Consider the following 27,746-nt stretch of genomic DNA (forward strand, 5'->3'; position numbering starts at 1 on the left):
CACAACACTGTGACGTGAACACCAAACTTGCTCTACTTACATTTCTGCAGAGTCCCAAATCAGAGAAGCCTGAACCCAGAACTGTGAGCGGGGAAGTGCCTACTTTTGGCAGACTGTGGCCAGCCACGGCGCTGAAAGGCAGGCAGACCTTCCGGAATGAGGTGGGCTTCGACGTCAACAGCCTGACTTGAAATCTTAGCCAAGTCTGGGTGACTTCGGACAAGATTCTTAGCCTCTTGAGATTCAAGTTTCTTATGTATAAAATAGAGCATGGGAAAGACCAAGTAAATAATGAATATAATAAGTAGTAGCTGCTATTAATATTTGGAAAGTCTCAAATAGCTTTATTTTTTTTTCTGTGCCAGATGTATGCATTTATGCATACCTCATTTTTTATTTATTGGTACCTTGACATTGTAGTTGAGACTGAGGCTCAAGATCCGCCCTGGTGTTGCCTGGATGTAGCAGAGTTGGGTCTAAGCCGTTTCTGCCTTCCGAACCTCTCACGGCCTCCTCTGCCGTAGCTTGTGAATTTCTCAGCCTCTGCCAGTCTCAGCTCCCTGCTCGCTCTAGCATCCCGGATGCTGGATGCAGCCCTGCCCTGCCTGGCAGAATGACTGGTCATTTAGGCAGCGCAGCTCAGCTGGCGAACAGCAGGTGCCGCATCCGTGAGAACTGAGCTCCCACCTGGGGCGTCTCTGGCTAGGATGCTCTGTCTTGCTGCTCCTGGTTAAGGGGACACTGTCGATGTTCTAGGGTGCGAAGACCGATTTTGAGTTAAGCATGTGTATGCTTTCCTTGCCTTTACCTGATGTGGCTTGTGACTGCTCAGGCATCAGAGGCTGCAAGGGCAGGAGAGGGAAGGAGAGTTTTAGGAATCGCACTGCCTCCCATCCCCGCCCCAGCCGCGTGTTCCCACAGACAGACACGCGTGTGCAAGCCCCCACTCCGGTGTTGGAGCGAAGCCTCCCTGGTGCTAGAATAGACACTGTTTCATTTGGAAGAAATGTTTTTTTTTTTTTTCCTCCCCGTCTGAAACCTTGGCAGAGTAGGAAAGGCGGAAGCCGTGACTTCGCAGTGCCATCTGCTAAGTTAGATTGAGCATCGGACTGGGGCGCGTGTCGCTTGTGCTGCCACAGGCCTCTCTAGGACTGAATCGCAGACTTCCCGCGGGGCTCTCAGAGGATGGGCGTCTCCGAGGCCTGCCTCACAGAGAGGAACATCAGGGAGTCGCGGCCTTTCCCTGCCGCCATTGCCGTCACCTTCTGGACGCACTTATCCTGAGTCATGCATGTGCTCAGTCCCAGACCCCCTGCCCAGCAGCCCGGTAGCGCCCAGTTCATTAATGAAAAGTGGGAGCCATCTCTGTTCATGCTAACGCGGGCCGTAACGTCTCGCTGCTTTTTCTCCAACCCAGTCCATTTTCCTTCGTCTCACAGTAGCTGATTGCAGGTCCCTGCAATGAAACCCATTATCAAAGTGAAAACCGAGGTGGAGGAAGGCCTTCCCTTCTGCTCCCTGCAGCGGGGTGCGAGTCTCCTGCAGCAGTCAGAGCTGAAGGATGAAATGGGTGGGTCCCCCGCCGGGAGGGGACAGCAGCACCTGCCAGAGAGGTTGGGAAGAAGGCGGTGTGTGGTCCCTTCACTGGTCCGTGTCCCCCAGGGCTGAGGACAAAGAGCAGAGGTCGTGTGAGGCCAGGCCTCTGGCACGTTTGGGTGACCCTGCGAACTCTCAGGCCACTGAGCTTCTATGTCCTTGCTGCAGTCCTGTCGGGGCCAGTGCTGCAAGTGCAGAGCGCCAGCTTCTCACGCCCTGACACTCAGCCTGCTGCAGCGGCGGAGCCCGGGGTCTAATCACAGCTGCTGAGAGAGAGCCTTGAGGTAGTGTGGTGGCTTTAGAGAATGGAATATGTGGACTTAGGTAGGCTGAACTACATTTCCCAGAATCCCCCATCCTATATGTTTCCTGTGAGGATAAGCCACCAGGGAGATTCTTGTGTGAGGCTAGGGGGACGGACCTGAAGCCATTGTGCATCTCAAGTACGTTGTCACTGGCGTGCTGACTGCCCCCGCTGGCGCGAGGCAGCATGTAGATGGGCCTGTAGCTGTTCTGCCATTTTTTGGATCTTCCAGCTTCCATAACTGCTAGGGCAGATGTGTGTGTTTGGGCCCATGGTCAAGGACCCTGGCTTCAGGACAGCCAGCCACACCCCACGGCCAGAGGCAGGAGCTGACATGCTTCTCAGTCCACCTTGTGGGCTTGTGGTTTCCGCTTGCTCCTGCACCCCCCCACTTTCTGGCTGCCTGCCTTGTGGTCTCCAAGCTCCAAAATCAGCCTTCCGGCTGTACGTTAGAAACCTGATTGAGTTTCACAGTTGCCGAAAGTCAAGCCCCATCACAAACCTCTGCGCCCGTCCGTGCACCTCCCTGCCTGGCTCCGTGCCTGTCAAGTCACCTACTGCTTTTGCTTCTTTGAATGCTGAGACGATGTGAAATAGGGACGTGAACTCTGTGGATCCCCTTAAGACTGCCGCCTGGGGACTTGAGGGTCGTGCACTCACGAGGGCACGCTCAAACACGGCTTCCCGTTTCCTGCCCCGGGAAATGGTCCCCACCACTCACGAGTTCTCCATGCACAGGAAGTCAGGTCTGGTATGCGGGCAAAGGTCTAGCTCCCTGTCAGCCGTCCCTCCTCCTGCACGCGGTTTCCTCCTCCTCGCCACTCCCATCTCTGCACTGGGGTCTTTGGGAAATTCGAGACTGGTCCCTCTTGGCAGGCACAAGGCGGGTGGGAGACGTCAAGGAGAGGGTCGGCGGGGAGGTCGGTGCAGCAGACCCCGATTGCGGCCCTGCAGTGCGGGCAGACAGGTGAAGTGGGGGGAGCAGACTTTGCTTGCTCTTACTGGCGTGTGGGAGCTTCACATATTTGTCAATCAGTCCACGATCAGAGAAAGTTCCTAATGAGAAGCCAGCTTGGTCCAGCCATTTTCCCTGGCCCCCTGCCGGCCACCGGGAGGGAGCAAGGGATGAAGGCTGAGGACACCGGGCATGTCCCACTCCCTGGGAACACCGGTGCCTCTGGCTAGATCACCCTCAGTTCCTCGTCACAGTGATGCAGGACAAGGCGAATTTTCCCGAGGTGGGTGTGGGGGAGGAGAAGAGGGTCTTTTGGTGGAGAGTGTAGAAAGAATTCGACACACGGGCCAAAGTCAGAGTCAACAGGAAAGTTTATCAGAAAAGGGATGACGCTCCACAGACCGAGTGTGGTCTCCTCTGAGGCAGAGAGCGAGAGGGACAGTGAGACAATAAAGGCCCTGAGAAGACCCCCGGTGTTCAGGGAATTCAGTTTGTGTGTCGCTCTTTAGTTCCCACTTCCTTTGACACGGGCAGGCGGCGAGGAAGGGGGAGAATGTGTAGCGTGACAAGAGTGTGTAGAGCGAAAGGCCTGCTGGCGGCTCCCGGCCTGTAATCCTCAGGTTCCCCATGGTCTTAGCCGAAGGTAGTGACTGTCGGTGCCGGTTTCCCCTTCACAGGCTGGGGAACGGGCTGTTTGCAGTCCCAGCAGAAACCTCCCTTTACTCTGCAGGCATCCTCCTGGCCCAGCCGTGGGGCTGATCAGCATATTGCAGTCTCTGATTGTGGCTTGATTAACATTTTAATTCTCTTTCCTCCTCCCTACGTTAATAGAATGTGCAGTGTGTTTTGCATTTTGAAGTTTGATGGGAAGGTCATTCCCTCCTGGCAATTTCTCAGCACAAAGTAAGACAGCTTGAATGAAACTCAGTGGTTACTATTTTTTTCCCCCAACTCTTAGTTATTGTTTTGCACTAGCTCATTACTTCCCCTAGTTAGAATTGGTAGCAGAAACAGAAGGGGTGAAATACCACCTAGGGGACTATTACTTCAGTGTTCATAGCAGGTGTCTCCATTAGGCTTTTCCTAAGAGCCACATCCAGGTGTATCAAATTAGTTAAGAGGGCCATGGGTTCATTTGCATGTGATCTGCATACGGCTTTGGAGTACCTGGATAAAGAGTGCTCCTGCTTTTCAGGCAAATCGGAGTTTAAATTTTGTCGCTTCTTCCTAGGTCTTCACACCAGGATCTATGCAATCACACCACCCACCGAGGGACATGGAAGGGTTTGGGGAGAGAGCAGAGAGCTGCCTGGGAAAGGTTTCTGTGCTGTTGTGCCCTGGGGGTTTGTAATGCAGAAGACTTAGAGCAGGAAGGGAAGACGGAAGTATGGGGGCCTCTGTTTGAAGGAGTTTCTCATCTAAAAGATCAATAATGATGAGAGCGGTGCTATCGATGATGATGACGATCACAGTGACGATAATTATAATTTGGGTGTGACATGCCCTGAAGTTCCCATGTGATTTCCCCAGACCGGAAATGCACTCAGGTTTCATCCGTTTGATCTCTACATTAATGTAAATGCTGGTTTAACTTGCTGATCCGTATCCTATGTGGAAGAACCAGGGACTGAGGCCTGTCGGTGCCGAGTATCAAGTATCGCTGCGGAGACCCACACTCTGCATTCAAGGGATTGTATCCTCGTACCCTTTAGGCAAAGCCCAGTCATGGCCCCCACTCACCTGTCCTCCCTGTTCCATCCGTTCCTCCTGGCACCAGAACGAGGGGCTGTTAGGAAGTTTATTTTCCTTGCCAACAGCCTGCGGGCTTAACAACACAAGCTCCCTCTTTCCTTCCGCTGAGTTAAAAGATCATCATCTGATTTCCTTGGGGACTTGATACAGTTTCTCTAACTTTTTCTTCTCCTTTCCCTATCTCTGCCTCTGTCATTTCTCTTTTCGACCTCTGTCTTTCCTGTTCGTTATTCTTCCCCTTCCCCCTTCCCACTTCTGCACTCTGTACAGAATATTGCAAGACTCAGCCTCTGTAGAAAGGCCGTGGCGGCAGCGGAGTGTGTCAGGGGCAGTAGTACAGACACCACCGCGATGCGCAGGGCGGTGGGCATAGCACGCGTCATGCTGAGGAAGCTGTGGCCGTGTAGCCATGGGCACGGGATGGCGTGATCACACGCTCCAGAGCTCCTGCCCTGCTGCAGCTGGGTTCCATGCCAGGAGGATGCAGCGAGTTCTGTCAGGACCCGTAAAGCAGCAGTGAGGGGCAGCAGTGAGACCGGCAGCCTGGCCTGGCTGGAGGGAGGAGAGAGACACTGACCAGATCAGCAGCAAGGCCCGGATGCTGGAGGGATGTGGACGCCAGGGTGCGGCGGGGTTAACTGAGCAGCCCGTCAGCACCGGAGCGAAGCAGGCTTAATGCAGACCCCATCACGTCTGCAGACACCCTGTGTGTGTGTTTTTTCCGTTTGATTCACTTTTGCTCTTTCTCGGCATGCTTCCTCTACCCCACACAGTATTCCTCGGATCCCCTGTCTCATCTCACGTTTCGAGCTGAGTGAGAATGCGTGTGACGGGTGCTGGACATTCTGAATCAGCATCTAAGCACCCACATTTGGTCCCTGTGATTTCACCTCTGATCTGGGTCAATCCTGTGTCCTTTAGAGGAGTAGAAATGATTGGTGGCCTCGTTTTATTGATCGGCAAAATTATTGATGGGCAAAAGGGGACGTTTGCTGAGTGCCTCGTCAGCAGAGTCCTGGGAGAGGCCCTAGTAATACATTCGTATGATCATATACTTTGGGTAGTCTTTTTTACCACAATTGGGTAAGAGCACAGTCTCTTTCAACCCGCGTCCCCCATCTTACATGCCTCTGTGCAGGGAGGTGTTGCAGTGTTCCGTGGGCACCTCAGAGTGCAGCTAAGGACTGGCTGAGGCGTTTCGGTTTTGTGGATAAGCGAATCCATGTCGCTGTTGCGTCCCTGCATACTGAAGGTATTGCCAGCTGCCCCAGCTTAGGAATGGTTTCCAGGAATGTTTCTATCATCTGCCGTGGCATCACGCCAGCCTCCAAAGCTGTGGGACTGGAAGTCCTGTCACGATGCGAAGAGGTGCCTGGTACTGGATGTGTGGTCACCAAGGAGAAAGAGTTTTGAAATGTAGACTTAGAAGCTAGGTGAGGGAGAAAATCTTTTAAATCTTACAGCTCGCATATGAAAGAAGCTCAACAGAAGTTTCCCCAAATTTGTGACAAGCCTAAAAATTTACATGACATTGCTAATTACAAGTTATGAAACCAAAAGAAACTTCTCTAAATTATCAATAATACAAAAACAAATGCTCATCAATTATGTAGAGGAAAGACTAAATTATCTTTCTCTTCTCTCTCTAGAAACTGTTAAAACTGCCATACGAAGAGGTGATTAGGCATTTAATAATGCATGAAAAAAGAAGTAAAGAGATGTGTCAGGCAATTAACAAAAAGCATTAGGTTATTTTTAAAAATTAAAAAAACCCTGATGTTTGTGGTACTTGTCAGCTTTTTTAAAAAAAATTTTATTTAAATTTATTTATTTATTTTTATGATGACATTAGTTAACAAAATCCAAAAGGTTTCTGCTGTACACTTTAACAGTAAGGCATATATATATTTGCACTGAGTGTTCGCCACCCATAGTTAGATTTCTTTCTGTCACCACATATTTGACCCCCTTTACCCCATCCACCTTCCCCTCCCCCCTCCCTTCTGGTAACCACTAGTCCATTATCCATGTCCATGAGTCTCTGTTTGTCCTGTTCATTTGTTGTTTTTAGGTTTATAGCCCACATATAAGTGATATCATGTGATTTTCAACTTTTTCTGCCTGGCTTATTTTGCTTAGCTTGTCAGCTTTTTAAAATACTCACTTTTATGCTTTCGAATTTCTCATTTCGTATCCTTTTCTGAAAGAGGAATTCCCAAATTGTAGACACTGCAAGCTCGACGAATCCTGGCTCTGGCCTGTGTGTTCGGCTTGTCTTTGGGAACCTAAGTGGCCCTGTGTCTCTCCTGCTTCCTGGGGCAGGATGCTGTCGGCCTGACTGTGCGTCTGTCATTGAAGGTACAGGAGAGCCAAGGAGTGGAGTGGAGCCTCCCAGCCATTGGTTTAAACTCTCATGGGAAGAGCTTTAAATCCCCTGGAGAATCTTGTCTTTCCTAAGGCCTTTCATTTTCCTCATTCAGGTTTAAAGCCTCTGAGGTTGAGTGGGAAGATCCCCAGGATAGTCTGACTGTAGCCAAAAGTCGACGATTGGGTAAATTTCGCCAAGCCAGTCCGTCTTTCTAGACCTCAGTTTCCTCACCTCTCATGGGGGCGTAATTATGATAGCCCACTCTCTCTTTTTTGGGCACCGTGGGATTTAGTGAGAGGTTAAGGTTGTCTGGAACATGTAGAGCACTTTGCAAACAGAAGTGATTATGTTTTATTTACCCAGTGAAAGCGACTGTCTTCCAAACCTGCCTGAGATTTTAGGGACTTAGCTTGGGATTCCAAGTGGGTCAGTATTTTCTGCATTTGTCTTTCTGACAGTCACAACTGTTTTGTGTTTTATACGTCTGGTGCACAAAGCCGTGGGACTCTGACTGTGGCATGTGTGATGGGGCAAGCAACCACATCTCTTAGATGTTGGAGGCTTTAGAAGATTTGGTGTGTAAGAGGGGGCTTAAATCAGTTCACATTCTTAGGGGCTGTTCTTTTGAAGAAAGTTTCTTCCCTGGTACTGAATCCTCTGATGCTTCTAATTGACTTGAAAGTATCTTCACTGTTTTTGGAAATGTCACCTCGTTCTTTTCAAGTGCACTTCCAGGCAATCAGGGTCGATGCATTGTTTAGGTTAAGCACAGGAGATAGTGATTGACAGCCCAAACCGAGCTTAGGCTTCTGCTCTGAGCATCAGTTCCGATATTAGGAGTCATATCTGTGAGCAGAGCAGAGATCAATGGCTCAGGAAGGCAACATCTTGAGAGGTGTAGCCTAGAGTAGAGTTTGTCACAGCTGGCCTCTAGGTTCAAGCTGGTCACAGGGCTCGGGATTTAAAGTCAGTTCCAATTAAACAGTTACTTGCTGGGTTCCTGTTTTGTTTCAGACATCGTGTTATACAGGATGAGATATGAGGAAGATCAAGGTTTTCCCTCCCCATAACGAGGTTAAGAATAGCAGGGGTTAAGACACACACACAGCACACTCATGTCATTTGGGCTGGGGCTGCATCAGCAGCAGAAAAAAGGCTTCCAAGATCCAAGGAGGGAGAGATCATGTCCTGTCTCTGTGGCCTTCATGTGGCTCTATTTAAATAGTGAGACAAGCCTGAGTCAGAAAGGACAGGTCTTGTGGAATTGCAAGGTTAACCCTTCCGCCAGCTTAGTCCAGAAATGATTCTCTGTGTCTCCTTTTTACTGAGCGGGCACTCCTCTCCCGTCACGTGTTAGTCACTGTCCTCTGCCCCGCTTAGATTAATGAGTGTTCACTCCCTGCCTTGCAGGAGAGCATGGCCTGGCGCTGTGGCTTTTCACACACGGTAGGACATGTGCCGTGTTGGGAGTGTCTGTGGCCCCTTTGCCGCTCACTCCTTCTGTGGCCACACGCGGGACAGTGAAACAGCTCTCAAGGGCGTGTCTGTGGAGAGGACTCACCACAGCCTGACCCGCACGGAGACTGAACACACAACGCTGGCTTCACTGGTTGGGGCTCAGCCACTTGCCAAACCAGAGTCTCCTGCAACATCCTGCCATTACTGCCACTTTTGTCCCTGTAAGTTGAGGGCCAGCAGAATATATAACACAGATAAAGTGTCTGCATGGCGTGGACAGTTGTGGGCTTGGAGTTTGAAGACCTGGATTCTAGTCTCATCTCAGCCACAGGGAGCCGTTTGTTTCCTGCCTTCCCGCAGCTGTGCCTGCACACGTTCAACCAGGCGTGCGCGTCTGTGTCTCTCCCCGTGTGTGCGTCTGTACGTACATGTCTGTGTGTGTCTGTGTCTGTGTGTGTCTATGTGTGTCTCTGCAGGTCGGAGGCTGATCCTCTCTGGAATCTCTCCTTGGCAATGTCCACGCAGATGGTAATGAGGGGAGTTGCTGGAGCAGCCAGAGGGGACTGCCAGCCAGCCCAGGGGAGATGCGCGGGAACCGGAATTGAGAGAACAGGGCCAGGCAGGAAGGAGGACAGGAGGCACCGGGAACCAGCCAAGGACTGCCGGCGAGGCAGCCCGTCCCAGGTTCGCAGCTGTGACCGTCCTCTACTTGCTGCTATTCAGTACTGGCAAATTGAAACTTTCCACTTCGGTTATTTTAAATAGCTTATTCTAAGGTGGAAAGCCACAGTTCATGAAAAGCCAGCATCAGAGGATCCTCTAGACTTTCATCACGTAATCAAGACAGGACGTCTTCTAATTGGTTCATTTTGCATTTGTAGTAGCCCCACATTAAATGCTCAATTGTCAGTGGCTTTATTCAATGAAAGATAAGATCCGTTGTTCCTATTATTTCCCTTAAAATAAAAGCCCTTCAATTTAACCTTGTGAGAAATTTTTGCATCTAACTAGCTTCGTGAAATTAGAGGAAGGATTTTCAAATTCATACAACCCCATCTAAAACAGTTTCCTATGGCTTAATGTATTGATGAAGGGGTTAATTTTTAGGACCCTTTCCCAATGTATTGTAAATATGGAAACAAGAGCAAGGAGAACAACTTCTCTCACATTTAGGATGAATGGTGGCTCATACCTTATCTTCGGCTCACGAGTTCATTTTGTTACAAAGGGTTGAATAATTTTCTGCTTGAGGTGCATACATCACAACAGTCTCCAGACCCAAATGAGGGCCCAGCTCCATCAGGAATAACGAATGTCCAAGCTGTTTCAGACCGTAATTTATTTCTGTTTCCAGAGTTCATCACGTGAACTGCCACCACTGCTCATTTTCTGAAAATCATTTCTCCAGATGTCCACAGGCTTCCAGCTCTCATCACCCGGAACAGTAAAGAATGGTCCCATCACCTCACATAAATTATGCCAGTGTCCACAAATCTCTCCAGGTTTTCACAAACAAAAGCAGAATGCAAAGTGCAGAATGCGAATGTTCATCAGCGCACGGGCCTGTCTCCAAGTGCGTAATCGAATATGTGAATAGAGGAGAAAATTGTGGGCTTGTGACTTCTAGCCAGTGGCTCTGAGTTTGCTCTCGCTTCATTCTAAGCTAAATGGGCTTCTGGCTACAGATAGAGTTCTTTTGTTTCTAACATGAAATACCCATTGCAGATGGCCCAGTGCAGTCTGGTCTAAAAATCAAACATTGGTATCCTGTCTCAGCTGCCTTGGGAAATACCACAAGAGGAAGTGTGCAGCTAGAATCACGTGTCAGCCCAGAAATAGGAAATAGAGTGCAGACTTGGAAGAAGAGCCTGTCCAGTAACCATCTCCATATGTGTTTACTTCAGAGTCACTGGCATTTGTGGTTGGTACCAAAATTCTAAGAAAGTGATAAAAGGCCAAGAAATCAGGGGTTATGATGGCCTGAGTCGAAATGACTACATGTTTGCTTGCAATTACCCTCTGATAAATACTGTGTTAGGAAAAGCTAGAGGGGGAGAATTACAGAGAAAAATTTATGACAAATATCATCAAACTCAATGAAGCAAGTCCCGTGGAAGAAGCCAGGCTAATGCCGCTCTTATGCTTGGGGGAAGTAAATCACATACAGCCAGGGAATACCAGGGAAATAACGGCAATCGTTATTGGGAATTTTGTTCTGTAATAGCCAATCACTCACCTGGTTCCTGCCTGTACAATTCCTCCTCCCATTTCTAGCCAGTTATATGTCATAACTTAAGAGCGGCCATTGACTTTTCGGACTGTGTCTTCTACCCTTGCACCACCATTCCGTCTTTCCACGGCACCTCTATCAGCCGGAGAATTTCATCGTCCCCTTTGTTCGCAGTAGCTCTCCATCGTTCTTAAAATCATCCTAAGACGGCTCATCATTTTGTAATTACACATCCCTCTTCCATGTCGGACTGTGTGTCGTGGTCATCTTTGCGACACCGTGCCCACCGCACTGCTGACCACGTAGCAGGGTTTCATGTTAATTTATTAAATGAGTAGATTTGGAACCTGGAGAAAAAATTTTATTTTCAGATATTCTGTGGAGATATATTTACATATATATATATATAAAATATCATAATATGATATTTTATAGTAATATAATACAATTACATATAAAATCTCTGAGTTATCTTTAATAAATTGAAATCTGTAGGTTAGTCATTATACACTAGAATAGGGCTTTTGGTTTGTTCTTGATTATAAACTGGTTGCATTTAAGCACAGTTTTAAAACTTTCCTTCTTATACATTCCTAGTGCAGTGCTAGCATTATGTGAATTTGAATGGAATTAAACATAATTAAGAATAGTTTTCTATTTAGAAAAGCCAAACTTATAGAAACAGAGTAGAATAGTGGCTTCCAGGGAAAGGGGCTGAGGAGAGAGGCGGAGATGTTGGTCAAAGTGTCCAGAGTGCCAGTTAGAAGATGAATAAGTTCTGAGGATCTAATGGGCGACTATAGTTAATAATACTGTATTATCTACTTGAAAGTTTCTAAGGTAGTAGCTCTGAAGTGTTCTCTCCACGAAGAGAAAGAGGTAGTGATTGTGTGAGGTGATGGAGTCAGCTACCCCATTGTTAAGCCATCATTTCACAGTATGGAGGTTCACCACATGCACCGTAAACTTCTACAATATTACATTTCAATGATATTTCAATAAAGATGGAAAAAAAAGACAGCCTTCCACTTGGAAGTAACATGTTTTCTCTGTAAGTTGCACGTCTGTTTTCAAGTTGTTTGGAATTTTCTCTTGTATTCGGCAGTGGGCCTTGTGCTAAATAATGCCGTTTGCTGACAAATCCCAGCTTTTCCTTAGAAAAGCATTACAATTCCTTTTCATGAGGTGCTTCTATAAAATTCTGAAAGTTCTGAAAAGCTGCAAGAATGGCCACGTCTTTACTTATAAGTAAGTAAGGAACTGAGGAATTTATTTGAATAATTAATGTTCACAACCAGTCGAGGCAAAGGAATTTGTCTTGTGTCCAGTTATCTACCAATTACCCTCATTTTTTTTGCGTGAAACCCTGTCCTTGGCTTTCCTCAGGTGTTAAGGGCCTAAGTTCAGGAGAATCTCACATCTTCAGGGAAGGTCAGTGGCCTTTTCTGTCATTTCTGTCTCTTAAGTGTCCTAATTCCTCTTTTCTATTCCTTCTTTTACCTCAGGTGCTTTAGACAAAGTGAAACAAAATCCTCCGTCATCCCTCTCTTTGACAGAGTGGACCTGCGGTCTCCTGCTGCATATCTCTCTGAAATTGAGGGGTTATAAATGTACCTCTAAGTGGCAGCCCTGTGTTTTTATGATGAGCGGCAAATTAATTTCTTATCTGGAGGTGCTGGATTAGCCCTTTCCCCACATGCCAGGTCTCAGAAAGAGCCTATAATTCTCCCAGACTACTGCGTTCCTACGGTACCTTTTCCTTTTTTCTTTCTCTTTTTACTTTTCTTTCTCCCTTTCGTTCTGGCTTTGTGGTTGACCTTGAATAGAATGCTTTCTCCAATGTCCAAGGCCTCATCACATATGGGTTGCCAGTGGTCACTGAATGACTTGTGATCCCTAGTCCTTACTTTATTATTCTCACCTCTCTCATCCCCAACCTATAAAATGGTCCTTTGATTTTTTTTTTTTTTTTGAACAGGATAGGTGGATGGTGCCTTAAGAGTGGATGCTGACACATATGATTAGTTTTTGGGAGATTGCTTGTTTCATACAGACAGTGCTGACTCTCCTCATTGCTGAGAGGGGAATTTATACCATTAAATGCATACATTAGAGAAGAGGAAGAGTCACATCAATCATCTCCGGGAGTCTCCAACCCCTGGGCAATGGTTTGGTACTGGTCAGTGACCTGTTAGGAACTGGGCTAGACAGCAGGAGGTGAGTGAGTGAAGCTCCATCTACATTTGCAGCTGCTCCCAGCACTAGCATCACCACCTCAGCTCCACCTCAGATCACCAGGCATTAGATTCTCATAGTAGCACTAGTCCCTGGTGCCAGAAAGGTTGGGGACCGCTGATCTAAACTTTCTTCTCGAGAATTTAGAAAATCAAGAGCACATAAACCCAAAGCAAACAAATAAATGAAGCCAAAAACAGAAAAACAATAGAGAAAATAAAAGAAACAACTGCTTTTTTGAAAAGATCAATAAAATCGACACACCTAGCATTATTGACAGAAGTAAAGAAACAGAGAAGACACGAATTACAAGTATCACGAATGAAATAATTCTAACAATCTCTTCTAGAAAATATAAAAGGAGGAAGCACGTCCCAATCCATTTTATAAGGTCGGCACTACCTTGATACCAAAATCAGACAAAGTACAAAAAAGGAAATTGCAGACAAATATCTCCCATGGAGATATCCTTAACAAAATATAAGCTAATAGGATTTAGCAATACAGAAAAAGAATTGTACGCTATGACTGAATGGAGTTTTTCCTGGGATGTAAGTCTGCTTTAGTATTAATATATCAATCAGTGTAATACCGTGTTTTTGTTTATTGTGTTTTTTCTTCCTTCCTGATATTCTAAGATTCCTTTCTTATTTTTTTGTGTCTAGAGTACTTCTTTAGCTATTGTTTTTAGGATAGATGTGCTGTGGTGAATCTTTAGTTTCCTGTCATCTGGAAATGCCATGATTTTCCCTTTATTCCTCAAGGATATTTTCACTGGATATAGGATTCTGGACTGAAGTTCTGTTCTTTTAGCACTCGAAAAATGTTTTGTCTCTTCCTTCTGACCTTCATGTTTTTTGAAGAGATATATGCTGTCATTCAAATGCTGTCATTCTCCTCTGGCTGCTCTCAAGATCGTTTCTTAGTCTTATAACTTTTACATTTCGATTATGATACATCTTGGTGTAGATTTCTTTAGATTTATCCTTTTGGGGATTTACTTAGTATCTTATTATGGTGAAATATTATATAACATAAAGTTTGTCATTTTAACAATTTTTAAGTATATGATTCAGCGACATAATTTACATTCAGTGTTGTAAAGCCATGATCGGTATCCTTTTCCAAAATTTTTCATCACCCCAGACAGAAACTGCATTCAGTAAGCAATAACCCACTCCCCCTTTTCCCCAGTTCCCAGCCTCTGGTAGCTTCTTTTGTATTTTCAGTCCCTGGGAATTTGTATATTCTAGAAATTTCATGTAAGTGACATCATTCAATAATTTCAATATTTGCTTTTTTATGTCTGGTTTAGTTCACTCAGCATAATTTTTTCAAGGCACATTCATGTTGTAGCATGCGCTAACTTGATTCCTTTTATTCCATTGTATAGCTAGTCCATATTTTATTCATTCATTCACCTGCTGATGAATGCTTGGGTTGTACACATCTTTTGACTATCATAAAATAACACTGCTCTGAACATTGTTGTACACGTATCTGTTTGAAACCCTGCTATCGGTAACTTCGGGTATGTACCTAGGAGTGGAATTGCTGGGTTATATGGAAATTCTTTTTAATTTTTTAAAGAACCTCCAAACTGTTTTCCACAGCAGCTGCAGCATTTTACATTCCCATAGGCAATATGAGGTTCCAGTTTCTCTGCCTTACCAACACATGTTATTTTCCATTTTATTTTTATTATAGTCATCCTAGTAGGTATGAGATAGTATCTCATTGTGGCTTTGATTTGCATTTCCCTAATGACTAACGGTGTTGAACATCCTTTCATGTGCTTGTTGGCCATTTGTACATATTCTGTGGAGAAATATCCACTCAAATACTCTGCCCATTTTTAAAATTAGGTTGATCGTCTTTTTGTTGCTGAGTTGTAGGTTCTTTGTATATTCTGGATGTTAAACTCTTACAGATATATTGATTTGTCAATATCTTCTCCCATTCTGTAAAAGAGTTGTTTTTTTTTTATATTGTAATAGACTTTATTTATTTATTTTTTTAGAGCAGATTTAGATTCATAACACAATTGACAGAGAAGTCCAGAGAGTTCCCAGGTCCCAGCTGTGCCCACACAGGCACAGGCTCCCTCATTATCAGCGTCCCCTTCACGGGACCTGTAGCGATGTCCTGTCTTCTGTGTCTGGGCTGAGTGATTTGAGACCCGTCTCTCTTTTTCTTGGCCTGGCACCCTTGTCTAAAATCAGTTGGCCTTAGATGTGGGGATTTATTTCTGGACCCTTGTTTGGTCTGTATGTCTATCGTTGTGCCAGTACCACAATTCGATTATTGTAGCTTGGTAGTAAATTTTACAGTCAGGCAGTATCAGTACTTTTTCTTCTTCAAGATTGACTATTCATGGCCCTTTTCTATTCTATGTGAATCTGAGGATAAGCCTTTACATTTCTGCAGAAAAAGCCATTAGAATTTTGAAAGGAATTGTGTTAAACCTGTAGATTATTTAGGAGAGTATGACATCTTAACAATATTGAGTCTTTCAATTCTCTGAACATGGGCGTTGCTTCCATTTATTCCGGTCGTCTTTATTTTCTTTCGGTAATGTTTTTGCAGTTTTCTGTGGCTTTCTCAGATAAACACCAGCTCTTGCTGGTTACCTCTTGTGCTCTGTTGGCACTGAATGAGGAAGAGGCAGTTCAGGAAACCAGAACTCTGGTGGGGATTCCGCAGGGCTGTTTCTTAGATAAGAATGGTAAAAATTGAAGGTTTTAAAACAAAACAGTAGCTAACTGATCTTCAGGCCCTGCATTACTGAAAGATAAGCACAGGAGTTTGGTATAAATCAGGTACATCTTAAATGGCCAGAATACCTTAAGTTGTCTGAGTTCTCCATATCACTTCACTCTAGAATACTCCATGCAAGTTATTATCTCATGTGGTCTCATGCCAGATGGACCTTGTGCTTCCTGGAGATTTTGACAGTGAATCCCGACTACCTGTTTTGAGCTGGGCTCAGTGCTAGGCACTTCACATGGGAACTACTTTGGCTCTTTAGGATAGCCCTGTGGACAAGTATTATTAGTCCCAGTTCACGGGTGTGGATGGTGAGGCTGAGACGGGTTAAGTGATTGGTCCAAAGTAATAGAGTTTCTAAGTGGCAGAGTCAGGATTTTGATCCAGGTAAACTGAGTCCAGGTCCAAGATGCTTCCACTCTGCCACAGCTGCTTCTGCAGAACGAGGCTATGAGAGAATGCAGCCAACTTCTCTGAGAATCAGGAGGCCCAACTACTTTAAAAAAGTCTGCAGGACCTACTGTTGATATGTAGGCCAGTGAAAAGGTTTCATGATCTAGGACTGTCTCTACAGCCTGACTATTTAAAGAAAATGTATCATCTTCCCGAAAACAAATTCTACTGGTTAAAAAGAGATCACCATGACATTTACCCAAGCATAAAACAGAATATGAAATATGACAAGAGGCATAAGCTGTTTCCTCTAATACTGAATGGTGCATTTTCAGAAACAGCTGTAAATTAAATAAAGGAGCTTGCATTTGAAACTGTTTAAGCCTTTAACAAATATTTCGGACAGTGATGCTGTTACGAAAACTTACTGCCAGTGATGGAAGAACCAGTAGATATAAATTCTGGTAAATAAATCCTGTCATTTTATCAATGGAGTAGAAAGTTCTTTAATGAGAGATTCACGATGCAGGACCCGTTCTGGCTCCAGCAAACCCTCTCGCCAACCTCTGGCCTTGGCGGCGTTGTCTGAACCCAACACGAGCCTGCTGCCACCATTTCTGCTCTTTTCCTCCAGCGGTGAGCGACCAGAGAAAATCCAGACAGACACCTGACTTCAGCATCAGAACTAGCAAAGTGGTTCTGGAGCAGATTAATAATAAGGACGTTGCTAAGGTAGAAAGTGCAGACTGAGCAATACCTTAATAACTGGCTCCGTGCTGGCATTGAGGAACCATACAGGATTCTTTGGGGACAGTACTTTACAAAGCAACACAGTTGCCTAAATTAGCCAGACTGGCTCTCTTAGCTGAGTTGGGGGCTTCTGCAAAGATTTGAATGTCTAAATCAGGTGCATTATTCACTATGCAGAGGTTTAATTAAAAAAAAAGGGGGGAAATCATATGCTTTAACCTTATGTAGGAAAATGCTTCTATCCCCCCTTTTTAGCCATCGTTCCAATGACACCTGGATCATTACAGCAAAGAAGAATTTAGAAGCTAATTACCTACAGGGTGTTTACATATGTTACCCGAGAAGCTTGGAGAGCAAATCAGGATCGACCTCGGTACTTTTTATTTCACCTGCAGTCAGTCTTGTCTTTCTAGTTCCGCAGATGCAAATATAATATCGTTATGGAGGTAACTCGATTTACATAGGTATATTCCTGAAAACCAGATGTGCCGCGTGCAAACCAAATTGTCGTGGATCAAATTATGTTTTATATCCTAAGGGAACTTGTTATTTAAGCATCTGTGATGCTCGCTATGACTTAAAGGATTGGCATTTATAGGCCAACTGGTTACCTTTGCTAAGATGGTGTGTCTGTGTTGCAGCGAGGGTCACGTTAGGCTATGTCTCAGATGGAAAAAAAAGTGTCAGTGACTTAATACAACAAAGATTTGTTTCTTGTTTTCATCAGAATCTGAGGCAGGTCAGATGGCCCTTCTGTGCCGCTATCTTCCAGGGACCCCCGTGACTCGGGAACTGACTGTTTCTTTCTTGCATCTTCTGCATTTCGGTGTCCTGTGACCACAAATAGATGCACAGAGGCAGAAAAGGTAGTAAGGTGAGCTCCCAGGATGTCAAAAATGGTTTCGTAAACACGGTCTGCCACTCTGGTGTGTTTATCAGTGTGCGATTGTTTCCGTGGGTTTTGGAAGCATCGATGAGAATTTCTGGAATAGCCTATTGATTGTCAGAGGACGAAAGTCCATGGGACAGGATTACAGGCCCTCGGAAGGAGTCTGGGCACAGCCGATTGCTCTCTGTGCAGCATCCTCGGTCCTGCGGCTCACACTTCCTACCTGCCTTTGCCTGGACATCATAGTGGCCTCCTGGGTATAGTCCCAGATTGTTCCAATGACTCCACCCTCCTGTTTCCTCTCGCATGGCCTGCATCTTCCTGACCTGGTCTGCAGCCTCGGCCTGCAGCCCTGATTCCTACCTTCTTTCTGTATCCTTGGTTTGTAACTTGCTTACGTGGCCTCCCCAGTGTCTGACCATGGTTCACATTCTGCTCACATCCCTACTCCCCTGTCGCTTATGCTACTGTATTCCCTAAAGCGTGCCCAAGAACGTCGCTCTGGCAGCTCCCCTCACTCCTCCATCATCAGCGTCCCCTCTATACTGGACATTCTCCTCTCTGCCGCATACGGACAGGCCATTGTTTCCCTCATCCTAAAAGAAATAAAGAAAACCTCTCTTGACCTCGACTCCCATTCTAGTTAACTTGATCATCTCCTTATTTCTTCAAAATGTCTTATTTTTTAAAATTTCTTTAATTACTGTCCTTCTTCTCTCATTCTCACCTGGTGGTGAAGGCCTGAACCTCCCCCGCACCCCCCAGTCAGGCCTTTACCGCCATTGTTCCCCTGAAACTGTACTAGTCAAGGTCACCCTTGATTTCCATGTTATTCTCAGTCTTCATCTTATTTAAAATCTCAACAGCACTTGACACACAGCTGTTTACTAGCTCCTCTGCAAAACCTTTTCTCTCCTTGGCTTTCAAAATACCATATTTGCTTAGTTTTCCTACTACTTTTATAAATGCTCCTTCTTAGTATTTTTTTCTTGATTCTTCCTCATTTTCTTGTCTTCTAAATATTAGAGTACCAAGTGCTCAGCCCTTGAACCTCTTCTCTTTTTCTCCCTATAATCACTCCCGAGGTGATGTGGTCCAGATTTGTAGCTTTAAATAGCATCTTTGTTCTGATATCATCCAAATTCACATCTCCAACCCAGATGTCTTCCTTGGTCCAGACCCATATATCCTACTGCCTACTTGGCATCTCTGCCTGGATGTCTAATATCAATTGCAAATTTAACATCTCCAAAGCTAAGCTCTGAGTCTTTCTCCAAACCGGCTTGTCATATACTTTTCTCCATTTCAGTTAATTTAACTTCATCCTTGAAATTGCTAGATTAGAAAGAAAAATCTGGTTACTGAGCCTTAACTCTGTCCTTCCTCTCGCAACCTTCTTCTGATCCATCAGAACGTGCGGACAAAGTCTTCTAAAGCTGGACTATGTCTCACCTATGTTATTGCAGGGACTTCCTAGCTGGTGTCTTTCTTCTGTCTTTGTCCTTCCTGCCTCCCCCGAACCTATTCTTATCAAAGCAGCCAGAGAGAAACTGCGAAAATATGAACCAGACCATATCGCTCTTGTGCTTATTACTCTCGTTGGACCCATCTCATCATTGAGACCTGGAGTCCTCACGCTCACCTGCAGGGCGCCCGGGCTCCTCGTCACGTCTCTTCTCATCCTCGCCCCTTCTGCTTCGGCTGCCCTCCCTTCCAGGCCTTGACCTTGCTGTTTCCTCCGCCTGGCGCACTGTTTTCCCAGCTGCTCACATGGCTCACTTGCTTGCTTCCTTCGTAGTTTCACTGGAATGGTCCATCTCTGTAAGGCCTTCTCTTTATCTGAATTTGCAGCCATTTCCCTTGATGTTTTCTGTCCTTCTGCCACGCTTTAATTCTTCGCCTTAGCATGATCACTTTCTGATTGCCATACTTTTAAACTGATTTTATCTCATTTATTTTCTCTTCCCTATTGGCATAGAAGCTCCACGAGGGCAAGATTTTTGACCGATTTGCTCACTGACGTACCTCTTGTGGCTCAAACAGTGCCAGACATATAGCAATTGTTTAAGAAACATTTACTGAATGAAAGAATGACTCAATGAGAGGATTGTATTTCCAAAAGTTAATTTGAAATTCCACTATTTAGAACACTTCACATTTTCCCACAGAAACAATGCTATGCAGGGTAAATAAGTCCTGTAACATTTGCTCAAAATCTAAGTGCTACATTATGCCCCAAACTGGGGCATTACTTGAGATGCCCTGCCACGCTTGCTAGCCAGCTGTCGCCAGTGAGACATACTTGGAAATAATCGATCACACTGTAACATTGTGAGGGGTGTTCACAGAGGAATTGAGGACTTCAGTGAGAAACTCAGCAGAAGGAACAATGGTTTTGGAATTGGAGTTAATGTTACAGGAAATGTAACATTTGACCTAGATCTATAAGAATGAATGGAAGTCTGCCACAGAGAGAAAAGGTGGAGAATAGTATTAGGCAGAGGGAAGAGCCTATCGGATGGCACAAGTGTGAAAGTATACGGCATAGTCCTGGAGAGGACAACACGTTTTCCGTGACCGGGATGCTGGCGAGAGAGGCGGGTTGCTCAGAGTTGTGACAAAGGCTGTGAGCACTCTTAGGTGGCTGAGATTTGTTCTGCCAGTGCGAAGGGGTGATGGGAGCCCTGGGGACTGGTGAAGAGGCAAAAACTGACTTCTTCCCGTACAAATTTTCTTAACCTTTTCTGGATTATTGTTTGCTGTGGTTCTCAAATTTGGTTTTTCCCACTGATTGGGCTACTTCAAAGTTTAGGTCATTCCTAGTCCCTAAAACCTTATATGCTTCTAATTCATTGAGATAAATAATATGCTTATTTTTACCTTATTCTCAGAATGTCTGATTTCTGAAAGCCATGACTGGACTTTACTAAGCTTTGTCCAGACATTACTTTTATTACACACACACACACACACACACACACACACACACACATCTCTCTCTCTCTCTCTCTCTCTCTCTCTCTCTCTCTCTCTCTGGCTAAATACTGCCATGTTATCTTTCTAGCCACAGCCACTCAATACAGTCAAATTTAATCTTTGGGAAGAGACTGGACACCTGGCTGAAGACACAGGAGATCTGCTTATCAAATATGCACGTGCCCGATCCCTGGGAGAGAGAGCTAAGAGAAAACATGAGAGAATCAAGAATCAAAATTCTCTTGAGCCTGAGTCTTGAATGCTGAGTCCGTACCAAGAAAGAAAATAATTAAATAGAGAAGAGATTAATGTCCTGAGCTTAGTTTCAAAAATTTAATTATGTGAGTCAAGATTGGGGAGGCTTGAGCTGGTGCCGATGACTACCAGGTACGATTCTAAAGGTTTTGTGCGAGTAAAATCATTTAATTCTCACTACATCTCTGTGAGGTAAGGGCAGTTATTCTCCCTATTCTACAGATGAAGAGACAGGCACCCCAGTGTCCCCAACATTGTATGCCTACATCCTGGCAGAGCTGGGATTTGAGCCGGTACTGGTAACCACCATGGCGATAGTTCATGTGAAATTCTGTGTATGTGTGTGTGTGAGAATTTTAGAATATTAGGACTTGAGGGAAACTGAGAGGTCAGGCGGTTCGTGGCTTCGTAAGGCTCTCTGGGCGGTGCCTGACAGACTCCCCCTCCTTAGGGGGCAACAGGCTGGGCCCTGAGTGAGCAGGATGGCGGGGCAGGACAGGACCAGCATGCTTCCATGGCTGTTTCCTTGTTGGGGATCCACATGTAGTTTAACTTAAAGTACGAGCTCAACTTAAAAAATAAAGTGAAAATGTTGACCTTGTTGAGCCTGAGCTCAACTTGAAAAAGAAGTGAAAATGTTGACCTTGTAGCCTAAGCTCTCATTTTGTAGATGAGGATGTCATGGCCAAAGTCATGAGTGTAATGTGAGCCATCAGTGAATTGGGGCTTCCAGAACATAAAACCTATACCACCTCCCCCTCCTTTTTTACTATATGATTACATTTTCTAAAAAAAATTATTGTGGTAAGAGCACTTAACATGAGATTTATCCTGTTAGCAAAATTTTAAGTGTACAATCCATTATCGTTGAGGATGGGTACAGTGTTATGTAGCAGATCTTTAGAGCATGTTCATCTCGCTCAGCTGAGACTTTATGCCTGTTGATTACTAACTCCCAGCTCCCCCTCCCCCTAGCTTCTGGAAACCACCATTCCACTCTTTGAGTCTATGAGTTTGACTATTTTGGATACCTCATGTAAGTGGAATCATTCAGGATTTGTCTTTCTGTGACCGGCTTATTTTATTTAGTGTAATAGCCTCAAAGTTCATCCCATGTTGCTGCATATTCTGTATTTATTTTATTTTTTTAAGGCTGAATAGTATTCCAATGTATGTACATCCCATGTTTTCTGAATTCACTTATGCGTCCGTGGACACGTAGGGTGTTTCCACACCCTGGTGATTGCGAATTATGCCGCAGTGCACATAGGCGTGCTGTTATCTCTTTGAGATCCTGATTTCAAGTCTTTTGGATAAATACCCAGAAATGGGTTTGCTTGATAGTGTGGTAGTTCTATTTTTAAGTTTTTGAGGAACTTCTACACCATTTACCTAAGTTGCTGCACTATTTTGCATTATTACTAACAATGTCCAAAGATTTCGGTTTTTCCACATCCTTGCCAAATCTTGTATTTTGTTTTTTAATTAATAACCATCCTGGCAGTTGTGAAGCTGTATCTTATCATGGCTTTGACTTACATTTTCCTGATGGTTAATGACAATGAGCATTGTTTTCATATACCTTTCAACCATTTGTATGTGTTCTTTGGAGAAATGTCCATCAAATCTTTGGTGGCTTTAAGAAGGGCATTGTGTGCCACCTACTGGGGCTAAGTGTCCTTCCTGCATCCCATTCGAAGTACTGTACTTAATTCAAGGTCACCATTTAAACTGAGGTACAAAGCGGCCCTGAAGAAGTCAGGATGCTGTGGGGCCCGGAAACTTACATGGAGAATGACCGAAGGATGGAGAGCCTGGGAGAGAGATGAAGGGGCAGCTTGATAGTTGCTTCAAATGTGAAGGGCCAGTACATTCAAGAAGGAAAAAATCTGAGCATCCAAAAGGTGTTAGTCTCAAAATAGAATTCCAAAAATGGAAAAGGCCTCTGTGAGGCAGTGAGGTCCCTGTCATGAGATATAGTCAAGATCTCCAGCATCGCGGGCTTGCAGAAGTGGTTCCTCTAATGGCTGGAAGGGTTGACAAGCTGGCTTCCAAGATCCCTTTAAACTGTGGGAATAGATGAGGCTAAGAGGTCCTCAGTCCAAAGGGTAAGCCATTAAATCTTTACACTCCATTTGATGTTACAAATACCATTTTAGATTATATTCTTTATCCAAGGTCATTTACCATAACCCTTTCTATAAATCAATAGATGATATGATTTTAGCAATTCCCAGCTGATCTAACAATATATCAATTCTAAACATAGAATACACATTAGATTTGGTTCACAGATCAGAGAGTTTTAGAGCTGTGAGCTATGAGGTCCTTAGAGATTGTCTGGTCAAATCCTTTTATTGTAGAGATGACAGAATTGAAGCAAAGAGGCACTTTGTCTGCTCCTGGCTTACCTAGCTCCTTCCAGGGACATGAGGAATGCCTTTCCCCTCCCGGCTCAGCCCAGTTTATTTCTAAGTCAGTACTAACTAGGACAGGGCACTTAGCAGCAGCCTTTGGGTCTCACGGGGAGAGGCCTGGCTTTTGTTGATAATGGCTGCAATTGATTGCCAGCTCTGTCTCAAGTACTATTGTAGCTGTTTTGTAAACAATATGGAGCTTCATCTGTGAAAGTGGGATTATGACCCTTATGTTACAGATGAGGAAAGTGAGGCATAGGGAAGTTATACAATTTACCCAAGGTCACACAGCGAGTGAGGTGACAGACTTCAGATTGAAATCCACGGAGGTTTGACCCACCTCACCCGGAGCATTTTCTTTGCTCGCCAGATTGTATCTTCCTGATACAGGCTTTCTCCTGGATCACTCCTGATCTCACTACGCTTCTGGACGCAGGGTGTGGAACCACGGACCCGCTCCTCAGGGCCAGTCTTAGCGGCCATGTCACCACCATACCTTTGAGGTTGTGATTTCCAGATAGTTTTCACCGTGAGTTAGAGCAAGTGAAAGAACTTACTCAAGGATATAGAGAGCAAGTGAGAGATCTGGGACCTGGACTGGAGAATTCTAGTACCCAGCCTAGTGCACGTTCTTTCATACTACCTTCTACTTTTCCATAAAGCTGTAAATAAGATATATGCTTTTTGTTTTTGAATTAAAGCTTCAAAGACTAATGCAAAATAAAAAGGCATGGGATGTGTTTGATTGTCTTCTGGCACTATCACCGTCAAAGCCCCCAGGGTAATGTGGGTTTCTAATCCTCTTGTAGACAACTCAGTATTTTCCTCCTTGTATAATCTTAACCTGCAGGTTCAAGCATTTCACATTCTTGAAGGGTTTTTAAAAGAATCTATTCTGGACCATTCGGTGTATTCTATTTGTCATGAGCTCTGTATATGTATATGTTAGATCTCCTTTATCTTCCGCCTCACCTTCTCTTGAATCATTTTTTATAAAAGATTTCATTTTTCTCTTAGTTTATATTTAGAAACTATTTAAAACTTGTAGAGTGTTGAAGTTTCCAACTCTAAATATGGATTTGTCTATTTCTCCTTTCAATTATCCCTTCATGAATTTGAAGCTGTGTTAATAGGGGCACACACATTGAGGATTGTTCTGTCTTCCTGAAGAAGCTGTTTTCGTTAAAAAAAAAAAAAAGCCCCTCTAATTCACGATAATAATCCTTTTTCTACCTATGTCGTTTGGAGTTTCTTATAGACAGTATATAGTTGGGTGATTTTTAAAAATCCGCTTTGTCCATTTCTGTCTTTTATTAGTGTATTCGAAGCATTTATTTTTAAAGTAATTATTTATATGTTAGATGTAAGTCTGTCCTCTTATTGTATTTTTTTGTTTCTTTGTTTTCTCTGTTTCTTGTTATGAGATAGAATGTTCTGTATATGTCAATTAGGTCAATTTGATTGACAATTCAATTAGTTCAAATCTTCCTTGACTTTTGCTATTTTCTGTGCCTCTTGGGATCCCTTCTGTATTTTTCTTTGCATGTCTGTGTGACCTTTGGAGTCACTTATAACATTTTTTGAAAGACTGCTGATGTTTTAATTGAGATTACATGAGTCTCTATGTAAAATATAAGAAAACCAATATTTTCATGGTAGAGAGTATTCTTTTCTGTAAATGTGGTATAAATTTCTATTTGTGTATTTTTCTTCATTGTCTTTCATTTCTGGTTTATACTTTCTTCATGAAAACATTACTTGTGTTTTGATATATTTATTTCCAGGTACCTTATATATTTTTGTGGCACTTAAAATTATATATTTAAAAAAATCTTCTATTTATTGCTATTATATAGTAGTACAATATTTGTATATGGATTTTTCTCTAGCCACTGCCAAATGTTCTTAGTAATTCTAGGTATCTGTCTGCAAAGTCATTTGGATTTTCCGTGTATATAATTGTGTCATCTGTGAATAATGACAGTTTTGTTTCTTTTGTTCCCTTTAATTCTGTCGTCTGGTTAGTCTCTCTTTTGATGCCCAATAGGAGGTCTTTTATTAGGAAACTTATTCTGTTACTGACTTCAAAAAAATCAGTTCAAACAATTCTCCACTGAGGTGATGTTTCTTTTAAGAATTATTCTGTACATATACTGTTCATGTCTGTTTTCAGAATTCAATACATACTAATTCCATAAAATGAACTGATAGTCTACTATATGCCAGAAATTATTCTAGAGATTGGAGATAACACACAGAACAAAACATATAAAGATCCTTTCTCTCACATATCTTATATTTTATTGTTTCTTGAATAGTTGGTAGAATTTACCTATAAAACAGTTTGAGATCAGTGCTTTCTTTGTGGAACATTTAAAAATTATTACCTCAATGTCTTTTATGGTAATTGTTTTTGTGGGGTTTTTTTCAGCCAGTTTTGATAAGTTGTATTTATCCAGGAATTTGTAAATTTCTCGACATTTTAACACATATTGGTATAAATTTAGCAATGATAATCTCTATCTTTTACCTCTCTGCTTCGTCATTTGTATCCCTTTTTATTTTAATATATAAATTTGTTATGTATTTTTCTTTGTCTTGATTTTTGAATTTTTATTTTGTGTATCCTTTTTTGTATAGGAAATGTATTTATATGGTTGAAATTCCGAAGGTAGAGAATTATATACAGTGGAAAATACATTCTCATTCTCTTTTCTGCCATTAAGTTTCTCTCTAGTAACTAATGTTAACTATTTCTTATATAACCTTCTAGAGAATGATACACAATTTATAAGTAGACATAAGGATATATAAATAAATAGCTTTACATTTTTCTAAATGGTAGTATACTACAAATGCTTTTGTTCTCCTAACCTTTTGCACTTAATCTGAATGTTGGAGATTTTTTTTAATATCAGGAAATAATGTTTTTCCATTTTCTTTTATAGATGTATAATCCTGTATGGATGTATATAATTTATTTTACCTATTTTTATATCAAAGAATATAAGATTATATGATTATATTCAATATTTTGCTACTAAAAACAACACTGTAGTAAGTAACTTTGTAAATGCATTATTTTGCACATTTGCAGAAGTATCTTGGAATAAATTCCTGCAAGTGACATTATGGGATCTAAGAGTATAGGGAATGTATTTTTTTATTCATTTGGGTGGGCTATATGTTTGTATATTATAAAATTTAAAAGAAACAAAGGGGTTAATAGTGAAAAATAAGTCTTCCTCACCCCTTGTTACCAAGTTCCTTTTTGAAAGGTAATCAGATGCATCTTTCTAGAGATATTCATTGTATGAATGTACAAGTACATGTGCATATATAAAATAAGTTTTGTTTCAGGTTGTGTTTCAATGTGCGGGTATCAAAGTTTTTGCTAATTTGTTGGCTCACAAAGAATCACTAAACATAGTGAATCCACTCATTTTGGGAACGTATTCTTTGTCGTCTCAATTTTCAGACTTGACTTTACACCATATCCTTTGGACCTCATGAGGACAAATTAGGTCTCTCCATTGAGAGACCTAATGACCGTTTGCATGTGTTAGAGGGAAGGGTGACTATTTTTATGGGATCCTGAGTTTTCCTCATCCTAATACATCAAGCACGATCCGGTGTGGCTTGTTTGCCATCTTCCACACATCCTCCCCGTTCGGTGTCAACTTGGGATTCCTTTTCCTATTTCTTCTGCACTGAGCCTTCATTTCTTTCATGTGATGATGCCACTTTCATACTTTACTTCCTAATTTGATGGGTCGTGCTCTTTATTAGCTTTCTGAGAAAGGGTATGTAGCAGCAGGGAAAAATTTTAGATTATTCATGTCTAAAAATATCTGTACTCCCTATATCCTCAATTAATTGGTGTTCGGTTGGTACAGCAATTTAATCTAGAAAATAATATATATATTTTTTTGTTTGTAATTTTGAAGTTGTGGCTTGTCTGCTAGTGTCTCGTACTGGTGTAGAAATATCTGAAGTCTTCATGATTCTTAATCTTTCCTATGTCATCTGGTTTTTTTCCACTCTGGAAGTTTTAGGAACTTCTTTTTGTCTTAAGCGGTCTGAAATTTTACATTAATATGTCTTAGAGTGGTCTTATTTTCATCCATTGTGCTGTGCCCTTTCAATCTAGGAAATTGTGTCTTTCATTCCTGATAAGTCTCCAATTATTTCATTGATAATATCCTCTGTTATTTTATCTGTTCTCTTTTATGGATGCTGGACATATTGAGATGGTTCTCTATTTTTTTTTAACTGTGATCAAATGATCATGTTTTTACTTTATTGTAGTTTCTTAAATTCATTTAGCAATTCCCCTTCTTGAATTTTTAATTTCTGCTATTACACATTCAATTTGGTTCCTTTTATTGGTTCCTACATTTTC

The sequence above is a fragment of the Rousettus aegyptiacus genome, unplaced genomic scaffold (assembly GCF_014176215.1).
Source record: "Rousettus aegyptiacus isolate mRouAeg1 unplaced genomic scaffold, mRouAeg1.p scaffold_m13_p_17, whole genome shotgun sequence".
NCBI lineage: Eukaryota > Metazoa > Chordata > Mammalia > Chiroptera > Pteropodidae > Rousettus > Rousettus aegyptiacus.